Source organism: Thamnophis elegans, chromosome 4 (assembly GCF_009769535.1).
Source record: "Thamnophis elegans isolate rThaEle1 chromosome 4, rThaEle1.pri, whole genome shotgun sequence".
Taxonomy (NCBI): Eukaryota; Metazoa; Chordata; class Lepidosauria; order Squamata; family Colubridae; genus Thamnophis; species Thamnophis elegans.
The window spans coordinates 29,482,835-29,494,905 of record NC_045544.1 but is presented as its reverse complement, the minus strand read 5'-3'; positions in this window follow the sequence as shown (position 1 = coordinate 29,494,905).

Genomic DNA, 12,071 nt, shown 5'->3' with positions numbered 1-12,071 from the left:
TAACAGAAACTCCTCCATATGTTGCAGCCAGATATTGATAAAAGGACAGACCAAAAAACATGCTTGTTTGGAGGCGGGGCTTGACATCATGACATGCAATCTTGGGGCTCCAGGATTGCTGTCGATATCTCTGTTGCTAGACGGTCCTTTTTGGATCTAAACCATTCTGAAGGGATGGTGATAGAGAAGAGCATGTCCTGCTGATCTCAGGTACATCGTAAAGTCCTTGATCGATCCAGGAAAACGCTCTTTTTGCTGGCTACAAGAGAAGCAGCAAAAATGGCTGCAGAAGGTTGGGACAGACTCCTGAAATGGAAGCAGAACAGGAGATACAGTGTGTCGAAATGGTGAGAAAAATCCTTATTATTAGAGAAGAGAAAACCCAAAAGCCTTAGAGTTAAAATAAAATTGAAGACAGAAGTAAGTAAGTGGCGAATTAACCCTGGTTTAAAACTATCGTGTTATCTTTTTCACTTTAATTTTGTTTGTTTTCTATGAATGGACTTTTTACAAATGCCTCTTACTTTTAAACTGGACTGGTCTTTTATTCCCCCTTCTTCCTCTATACTTTTTCCATTTTTTTCTATTTGTGGATTAAAAGTTTCTTTCCTCGCAAGATTCGGCTGGATCGTAATCTTTAAAAACATTTTTTTCTTCTCTTCTGGAGTTTGGAACTTAGAAAGAGAGGCAAAAACAGAGGGAAAGGATGTAACAACTCTAAAGGCTAGAGGCTTGGCAACATCTGATAATACAAAGCTCTTGGCTTTGTTTACTGAAAGGGTCAGTGGAAAACGTCTTGTTTATATAGGTGGTTCTTTGAAGGAAAGAGAAAGCTTTGACCTGAAACACTTTACTGAATTTGTTTGAAACCTAGCAAAAACCTTGGATGTTTTAGTGGCAGTGTTTATAACCTGGAAAAATGGCCCAATATGAAGAAGCAAAGGGACTAACATTGCAAAGAATTATGCTAGAAATTCAAAAAATCTTAATAATCCCAGAGAGAATTGAAAAGAGACTTGAAATCATAGATCAAAATACAGAAAGTACAGAGGGAAGAGTTGAGAATACTTATAAAACAACGATGAAATTTGAGGACAGAGTTCAAAAAACCACAGAGACATATGAAAGTGATAAGAAAATTGTTGACACTGACAGCAAATCAAGAGTGGGGGGAAATGATAAGTGCAAAATAGGAAAAGGAGAGATCGATGAACTGAAACTCTATCTCAGATTTTATTTATTTATTTATAAAATTTATATGCCACCCAATCCCGAAGGACTCCGGGCGGCTTACAAAAAAGAGATATCAAAATATAGATCAGTGGTTCTCAACCTTCCCAATGCCATGACTCTTTAATACAGTTCCTCATGTTGTGGTGACCCCCAACAATAAAATTGGTGTCTTGGTTCCTAAATATGTGTTTTCCGTTGGTCTTAGGCGACCCCTGTGAAAGGGTTGTTCGACCCCCCAAAGGGGTCCCAACTCACAGGTTGAGAACCACTGATATAGATGAAGAAAGACGAGAAAAATTGACAGAAACAATGAGAGTAATTTCAGCAGAAGCACCAGCGATAACAAAAGTCAAGCTGATGAAAGGAACAAATAGAGGGTTTCGAATCTTTATAAGATATGCAATGAATAACAAGTTGTCAAAAGAAGTCCACATAAGACTTATCAAGTAAATACTTAGAATACAGATTCTACAAATGGCAAGGGATATTGATTTGCACTATTTCTGGAAGGATATAGGATGATGAAATGAAATGTCACAATAAAATTTAGTTAAATGTAGTGAAATTTTGAGTACTATGTATAAGACAAAGTAATAATATCTATAGTCAAATAAATGATCAATAATGATAATAAAGCATTTATATATACTAGATTGATAATATGAAATTTTATAAAAGCTGTAAGTGAGGATTATGAAGATGATGTTGAAAAACCTTTTTATAAAAGATAAATAATTCTATATAGAATTGAATATAAAGATGTAATATCATTGCATGATTTCAGGATGATGTAATGAAATGCTATAATATAAATTTACTTAAAATTTAATATGTTTCATATAAAAAGGATGTAATAATAGCTATACTTAATGGATGTTTAACAATTATAACAATTTGTGTACATGTATATTAGATTGATGATACTAATAATGGAAAAAACGCGGAATTGAAAATTATTAGAGAATGTTATCAATGCTGAAATAATAGAATGACTTAGAATAGGATATAAAAAATTCTTTATTACTGATATATTGAAGATGATATAATGAATCATTATAATGTAAATGGATACATATGTAGAATACCTTGTTTAAAATGGAGAAACAATAGTGATAATCAAACAAATGAAGTATAATAATAATGTATACAAAGATATTTGATTGACAATATGTGATTTTTGATAAAGCTCAAATGATGACTATTGAAAGGACGCAGAAAGACCTTGTGTCAATCGACACACTGTATGCAGTTGAAGAGGTTTTTATGTTATATGTTTTATGTGTTTGTGTTTGTTTGAAAATAAAAATTTTATTTAAAAAAAAACATGTTTGTTTGTAACACTGGGATTTTTACATCAAGCTGAAAGAATGTAGAACCATATCCAGATTTTGTGTAATTTGGCTTGCTTGTTATATAAAGGGTTTGTTCTGTACCAACAAGATGTGGGGCAAAGAAGAGAAGAAAAGTAAAAATGACCTTCCTTTATGGGTCTACTTTGAAGGGGGATACATTCAGGCAAAGGTACAAAATAGGAAGGGCCATATCAAATACACGAGCAAGGCCCGGAATTTCATAACTTTCTTTTGAAGAGATTTTGGAAATGTATTTATTCTGCTACATGAAATCTATTTCTGGACTTATATTCCTGCCTCAAAATCTTGGTAGTGCTTCTGGAACTCTTGGTGACATATTATTCTGACCATTCTAGTGGGGTTAAGCATTACAGGTACAATTTTATAGTTCTTCTGATCCTTCTGCTCTGGACTTAACCAGATGATGATGCTTGGAGGATTACAAGTTTGACCTATGGTCCATTAGGTATGTGCCTTATAGGGCTCCATTTTATTCCCCATTCTATTCAACATCAACTTGAAATTGCTGATGGAGGTTGCCTAGGATTTTGGACAAGGGGGTCACCTATATAATGAAGTCAGTCAGCTCTTTTGTTCTTAGTTATCCAAATCCATGCAACCTTGCCTACGTTCAATTTAAAAAAAACTGGATGAAAGAGAATAAATTCAATCTAACCCAGAAAAGATGAAGGTGCTATTGGTCAATAGGAAATTAGATTCAGCAATTAAAATCCAGGCAGTATTGGAAGAGGTTCATCTCACTCTAGAGGACAAGGCCTTTTTGTCAGGAAGTGTTCAGGAAGTGCTCCCTGATCCTCAGCTGTCAGTAGATTTGCAGGTAAGAGTTTTGGTAAGAGCACATTTGCATAATTATGGTTAGTGGATTGGCTGCAACTTTTCCTGAACCAATTGGATTTGGGTAGATTTTTCTTTTACATATTAAAAGGATATTTTGTACATGTTGAAAAAAGGTCTATCCGAAAAACATAAACAATGGCACCTTTCTGCTCATATATCCCTGTTGAAAGGCATATTGTTTAAAGATGCTGTTTGAAAAATAGGGATGTGGTGGCTCAGTGGCTAAGATGCTGAGTTTGTTGATCAGAAAGGTCAGCAGTTCAGTGGTTCGAATCCCTAGCGCTGCATAACAGAGTGAGCTCCCGTTACTTGTCCCAGCTTTTGCCAACCTAGCAGTTCGAAAGCAGATAAAAATGCAAGTAGAAAAATAGGAACCACCTTTGTTGGGAAGGCAACAGTATTCCATGTGCCTTCAGCATTTAGTCATGCTGGCCACATGACCATGGAGACATCTTTGGACAGCGCCCGCTCTTCATTTTTGAAACAGAGATGACCACTGCCCCCTAGAGTCGGGAACGACTAGCATTTATGCAAGGGGGAACCTTGAAAAATAGTGTCTTCTTTTCCTAAACTCTCTCCTAAGCCACATTAAACATAATTGTTACATTCATCGTCATTTTGCTTTATCATCTTATCCCTTGAAACCAGAAGAGAACTAGGCATGGTGGTCTTAAAGCGGAAAAGAAGATAGCATGAAGTTATATAGGGAGACTGACAGATATAAGAAATATTTTTAAAATAAAAATATTTTTGAAGTTATTAGTAGCACTGAATGCCTGAGGAACAACATGAGAAAATTGGAATAAATAAAACAATAAATCAAATTAGCATGAGATATAGGATTATTTAAAGAAAAGAGCTAGGTCAAGCCAGCTTTGGATATTATGGGACTAGGAACAGAAGAAAATACAAATGCATGATGCGTATAAGTTATAATTATGAAAGCAACACTTTCAGGGTATTTTCTCACTTAACTATGGCACAGTAATTTCTTGCCAGCAACAGGGTCTCTTGCCTTCAACCCATGAGTGACACAGGTTTAGGTCATTTTAGCTATTAGCTGCATTAAGTGAGAACTTCTCTTTATAGAGGTTATCCTCAAACTGTGTACAATGAGTTAAATGATGTTGGCAGATGAAGAAAAGAATAGAGATTGGCAACAAGAACAGCAAACAGCCAGTAGATGTTTTTTGTTGACTCAGAGAAGGATAGCTTTTTTAATTTTGGAAAAAGTTAGAGACTCTCTATAAGGTTTCAAATATGAAATTAATTCAGACTCTCATGCACAGCTCACTAAGAACTATCAGAAAAACCTTCACTTTTTCTTCATGATGTTTGTAGTGGATCTGCTATCCTTCTGGTGGCAGGCTGATGCAATTCAATCTCTCACATTTAAAAGTTGGCTCACATTCTGAATTCATCATGCGAAATATCTTGTAAATACACTTGAAAATGGTTTTGCCAAAACTTTCCCACAGATGAACAATGTATTTCCTTTCTCTTTCTATTTTAAAAGCCTCAAACAGAGCATGTAATAAAATGCACTCATTCCACTTTATCTTCACAACAATCCTGTCAGGTATATTAGCTCGTAAATTGGTCTGTCGCTCAAGGCCATCCAAAAATCCTTCCTGATGGAGGAATGATTTGGGTATTCTGTTTCCAAATCCAATACTCTACTGATGGCATCTTTATTCTAGATAGGAATGGATGACATTTTTTATTTATCCAGTTAATTGGTTAAATATGTCCCATAACTCTAAGAACCATGTATAAGGCCAGTCTTTAGTCATTCATATTTCCAAACAAGGAGGGCTACATTATTTGTTCCATCTTTGCATTAATACAATATTTTTCTACCTTCTTTCTTTAAAAAAAAAAAAAACTTTAGGAAGCACAATTTGTAAACATCTTTCTGCAATACAAATATATTTGCATACTCAGTGAACTGATTCAAGCGGTTTATCAATCTGATTAGCCACAAATAAGAATTCCTAAATAGAAAATTATAAATAGAAAAAAATGCGGTGGCTCAGTGGCTAAGACGCTGAGCTTGTCGATCAGAAAGGTCAGCAGTTTGGCAGTTCGAATCCTTAGCGCCGCGTAATGGAGTGAGCTCCCGTTACTTGTCCCAGCTTCTGCCAACCTAGCAGTTTGAAAGCATGTAAAAATGCAAGTAGAAAAATAGGGACCACCTTTGGTGGGAAAGTAACAGTGTTCTGTGCGCCTTCGGCATTGAGTCTCCACATGACCACGGAGACGTTTTTGGACAGCGCTGGCTATTCGGCTTTGAAACGGAGATGAGCACCACCCCCTAGAATCGGGAATGACTAGCACATATGTGCAAGGGGAACCTTTATCTTTAAATAGAAAAGTACACCACCTGCTTATGTTTAATCCCCGCACAACAAGATGATATTTTAATCTGAGGTCCAATGTCAGTCCGAACAAGAAAAACATAAGGAACATCTGGGAGACTTCTTATCAAGACTTAATGTATCTTTTTTTTTTTGCATTGAGAACAACACGTGGTCTTGGATGTTTGAAAGCCCAATTTCGATATGCACAAATGTACTCCAGACCTTTCATGTATATGTGTGTTGCATATGAGAAACATACATTTTCCAACTGCATTCTCTCCTTTTTGATTATATTGGAGAGCTTCCGACACTGTGTAAACTGACTAGAAAATCTCAGGAAGTGGATCCCCTGTGAAAGTTGCTTCTTACTTCCTTCTTCACAATAAAGGAAGGGATAGCATTAAATGCAGAAGATTCCTTAGGCATCTGGGCCACAGAACCATGTGATTATTGCTTTAAAGAAAAGGCGTTATCTCTTCCTTCCACCCATTTGGCACATGGGCTGCAATTGTTTTCCTCCGCATTTGTTTTCATTCTGTACATTCCAGACTGATTTTTGAATAAAGGAAGAGATAACTCAGATGGGTTTTGCAATGACCGGGTGTGAATCCATCCTGTTCCCAAAATGTTCTATTCAGCAGCCTCCAAGATGGCAACACGAAGCTTTCTGGGCTGTTCCTCACGATATTAATCGTAATAATTCATACATTGCCTGATTCCCATTTCTTGAGTGCTGAACTTCATTTGAGAGAGCAATTCTTTTTTTACCGTTTGAATGTGGGACAAACTGCTTCTTCCACCTAATGGGAAAAAAGAAACACCAATAGTTCACCTTAACCTGAGATTAAGTGGGAGGTGGAGGGGATGCTGTTTTCAAGTTTGCCCAAGGGTCAGGCTGCAGGCAGAGAGGTGTTTTTTTTTTTAAAGCGTGCCAACCAAATTAGCCCAGGAAGTTACTGGCAGACAAGAATAAGGGGACATGGAATGCAGGAGGAAATCTCAATTCAGCTTCTTGCAGTTCTTCTTTTGCACCTGCAACTTGGCACCTGGAGATGTGCCTAGTATTCTTTTGAAAGAAGAGTGCTGCAAAGTAATAATGTGTGAGCCTGGCTTCTTTCAGGTCTTATTCAAGTGCCTTTCTGCCTCCCAACATCCTTTAGGAAGGACGAAGCTGCAGTCCTTATTTCTTTCACTCCAGGAGACTTAATTAAGGAACTGTGACCTGATCCTTCTTCAATGCACTTCGTGCATTATCTCATCACCCTCTATGGTCACAATGTTCAATTTTTTTGATTTTTTTAAACGGGACTTCTGTTGTATAGTCAGCAACAGCCTGTGCTGCGCAGGAGCCATGGAACAGAGAGCAAGATCTTTATTTCAGATGACAGCGATTCAAATCCGTTGCAAACGATCACGGTATTTATACTCTCCGGCACAGCAACTGTCATTAATTGTCACTTTACCATCCAATCACAGGCTGTGCTGCGTCCAGCCAATCAGGGCACAGCACAGGCTGTTGCTGGCTATACAACAACTTCCTGAGTCTTCTTCAGATCATCACTCAGCCCTCCTACCCCCTTCATTATCTTGCTTTATCAGATTGCCTCCATCCACTCATGGATCAGTTTGAAACCTAGCATTTGACAATCAATATATACAGCTAATGATTAAAACAATTTTCTGGATGCTGACAAAAACAGAAAACAATGTTCATCTGGACATTGTTTTCTATAATCCAAACCAGGCCTGCATTAGAAGACAACAGGTAGATTACTTTCTTCAGCTGTTTTTCCAAAGCAGCTAATATTCAGGGAACATGCTAAAGCTGGATCCTAGAGAGAGTTACATAAATGCGTGACCCGTCAAAAGCGCGGACGACAAAAGCGCGATCGACAAAATCGCGCCTTTGACATCATCACAGCGCGACGAAAAAGATCGAAAAATTCAAATAAAAATTAATAAAAATTAAATTAAAGCAAGCCGATTCACATAAAGGTAAGGGTTAGGGTTAGGGTTAGGGTTAGGGTTAGGTTAAGGGTTAGGGTTAGCTTTAGAGCATTAGCGTTAGCGTTAGGGTTAGGTTAAGGGTTAGCGTTACGTTTTTCGTTACTTTAACGGTTAGGTTTAGGGTTAGGTTTAGGGTTAGGTTAAGGGTTAGGATTAGGGTTAGGTTTAGGGTTAGGTTTGGGGGGCTTAGGGTAAGGTTTTCGCTTTATTTTTACATTTTTCGAACTTTTTCGTCTCGCTGTGATGACGTCACAGCGCGCTTTTGTCGAGCGCGATTTTGTCCTACGGGCTTTTGTGGTGGAACCACATAAATGTAGAGCTGTACCAGAGCCTTATGCTCCATGGATATATCTAATCCCCTTTTCAGCTCTATAATTCACTAGGTACTACTATAATGCTACAAGTGCTATTGTGACCCGTCAAAACCGCAGAGGACCAAATCGCGCTTGACGAAAGCGCGCATTTGACGTCATCACAGTGCGACGAAAAAAATTAAAAATTGAAATAAAATTAAAATTAAAGCAAGCCGATTCACATAAAGGTAAGGGTTAGGTTTAGGGTTAGGGTTAGGGTTAGGTTAAGGGTTAGGGTTAGGTTTAGAGCATTAGGGTTACGTTTAGCGTTAGGTTAAGGGTTAGCGTTAGGTTTACCGTTAGGTTAAGGGTTACGTTTAGGGTTAGATTTAGGGTTAGGTTAAGGGTTACGTTTAGGGTTAGATTTAGGGTTAGGTTAAGGGTTAGGTTTAGGGTTAGGTTTAGGGTTAGGTTTGGGGGGGTTAGGGTAAGGTTTTCGCTTTATTTTTACATTTTTCGATCACAGCGCGATGTTTTCGCCGCGCTGTGATGACGTCAAATGCGCGCTTTCGGCGAGCGCGATTTTGTCCTCCGTGGTTTTGTGGTGGAACCAAGTGCTATAGCATTAAATTCCATTATTAAATATGTGCTGCACACTTTTGCAAATACCCAAATGCTTCTCTCTGCTTGAGTCAGACCAACAGATTTAATTTAATTCTATATTAGCCACATTGATGTACTATGTCCTTTTAAGGGTCCTGACATAGGCAACTCTATTTACCAGCTCAGTTGAACATGGGATCTTCTGCATGTCATATTTGCATGTTCCTTAGCAATGGCCAATTTCATTTATTTCTTACTTATGAGATTTATATCCCATTTTTGTTCCAGGTATACATACCAATCCTTTCACTAATTGTTGCTCCACAATAGCAACTCAGGTCAATTTGGCTTAGAAAAAGTGACTGACACAAAGGCAACCAGGGAACTTACGTGGCTTATATCTGGATCTTCTTGATTTAAGTTGAACACAATGAGTTTGTATTCACTAAAACTTGCTTATTTTTTGGAATATAACTGGTGTAATTGTTGATTGATTGGATTGATTAATTGATTGACTGGTAATGTGCCATCAAGTTGTTGTTGACTTGATGGCACAATAACCAAGGACATCTCCATGTCTATCTGCTCCTAACCTGGTCTTTCAAGTCTTCTAACAATGCATTCATGGCTTAATTTATCCACCTTACTCCTTTTCTCTTTCCTTTCACCTTTCCCACATTAGAGCCTTTCCAGAAAGTAGGTCTTTCCATAATCTGTTCAAATTATCCAGTAAAATAATTTGAGGGTGTCATTTGTGCCTTGACTGAGATAGTCCATTTGTTTATTTTCTTGATAGTCCATAGTATTCTTATGAGTCTCCTCCAACACCAAACTTCAAAAGCATCAATACTCTTCCTAACTTTTGCTTCCATAGAAAGAATAATGTTGCCTGCACTATTCTGATCTGTGTATCATGGCATTTGAATATCTTAACGTTATTTAATGTACTTTAAGAATAATGAAACAGTTAAGGTTAGGGTTAGAGTTGGGTTTTCTATGGGGACAATACTTAGTAAGAAATAATCATTGGGGCATCAACAGCTGGTAACTATTTTGTCTCAGTTGCAAAGAATAGCTTTTGCATGTTAAATTTGGTCCTTTTTGACAGCAAGTTAATTGGCAACCATTTGTATTGCATTCTGAGTGTTTGAAGCAACTCTGATTTTCTTACCACTAGTGAACTTTCTGTTCAGTCAATATAACGGGTTAATAAAGATAACATTTCAATTTCTTTTGGAAGGCTCTGCTAGTTCCCAAGAGCCTTCCTCTACAATCTGATACAAAGATTGCATTGCAAATCTAACTTTGTGATTTTACAACCTAACAATTGGTGGCAATTTGTAGCATGTTAAATAAATAAATAAAAACCTTCCAAAATTGATTTGTAAAAGAATGGCTAAAATCTGGAATAACCACACTGTGAAAAAATTTCAAATATTTGCATTTTATTCTCCAAGGATGTTCCATGCAAAAGTTAATATCTTTCTAGAAAGTGCTACCCGTCATTCTCAATTTAAAAAAAATAAATTGGATAGAACATAACTGTAGCAGATTCCTGTGGGTATAGTAAGGTGTGCTTCTTATGCTACAGACACCACAAACCTGTATCTTACTGAATTATGCTTTCTGACAATGAAACAAGCTATTATCTGTATTCAGTAGAACTCACCAGATCTACAATCCAGATCATAACTCCAACAGAAAAAGAACATTTAATGTAACTGAAGGAAAGTGTTCTAAAGCAGAGGTCCACAACCCCCAGGAACCATGCTGTGCAAGTGGCAATCGAGCGAGCAAAGCAGTTCATGTGCATGTGCAGGATTTGCACATGCTAAACCATTCCCATCCACCCTGTCCCGGTCCATGGAAGACAATTTTACTTCCGAAACCCATCCCTGGAGGCAGAAAGGTTGTAGACCGCGGTTCTAAAGTACAAGATTACATTTTGGCTGATCTGTTGAACCAATCAAGACATAAAATTCAGATGTAGTATATCTTGATTGCACAACACTGGAACATTTCAAAACCGTCTCATTTAATAGCAGGCACATTATTAAGTTAGACATGTGATTGTGGGATTGCTTTACCCCTGACATTTCTTTCTATAAACAGACACATAAATAACTTTGCCATTTCTAACATTCAGCCTAATTATTTGGTGCATCAGTCTTACCAGCATATGGAAATATTGTGTCATGCTTCTCCCACAGGGCAGGATAAATCTTTGCGCATTGGATCTTCAGAGAGAAAAGCATTTGCCAAATGTGAAACACCTCCTTCTGTTTTATAGTCTAGCATGAATTATGGAAGCAACATCTCTGATGCAAAGGATCTTCCCTGCTGATTTCATGTCCATGTAATAGTGTAACCTCACCCATACCTTTTTGTTTACTTTAATATTCATGGGAACATGGGTACCACCCAAAAATGTATCTGAACATATCCATCCAACTACAATCAACAGCAGAACTGCATCTACTAAGGCTGCATATGATCTTCAACCTTATTTAGAAAGAAGCCTTCTGCAACTGATTGCAGGCGTGATTCAGATGTCTGAACAGAGGGGAAGGTTTCAGAAAGAGAGGAAATAAATAATCTGACCTTAGGCAGATTAGTTTTAAAGGAGCACTTTCAAGTCACAAATTCTCATACTTTAGTTTTTGCTTAGATGTTTACATTATTGGAAAAGGTCAGTACCTAAATATTGTTGATATTCTAGGTCATTCTGTACCAATAGTTTCCCTCTGAAATGCACTTTTTTTCCATTTGGATAGGAACACTTCTAACAAGATGGGAACTCCTACAACAGTAGTTCTTTGAGGCTGCCCAACAAAACAAGGAAAAAACAATGATGCTTACATCACTACATCCCATGAAAAGAACCAAGCAAAGCTAATTATATGACAAGGAATGTCAGAAACCATATCCATTTGTCCCAACCACTATACATATGCTTCTTTAAGAAAGGAAGTAAACAAACATCTGAAATGCATCCTGTAGTATGGAGTTATTTTATCAATCTCTTTTTTAAAAAAAACATTAAGACCACAATTCTATATTTTAAAACATTACACTGAAGCTGACAGATGTGTGACCACTTTCAGCTTCCAGCTTTTTTTTTACCAGAGCCTTTTGAGACTCAAAAACAACAATTTAATTCCTTTGCTCATTATTTCCATAACTTTAAAATCACATTCTTATTGAAATGATAACAGGAAATGTTTTCAGTAAATGTGTACAGGAGAAAGACAGATCTTCTGTAATCAATAAGAAAATTGGATCATACTAAATAGAACAGAAATAGAATAGAATAGAATAGAATAGAATAGAATAGAATAGAATAGAATAGAATAGAATAGAATAGA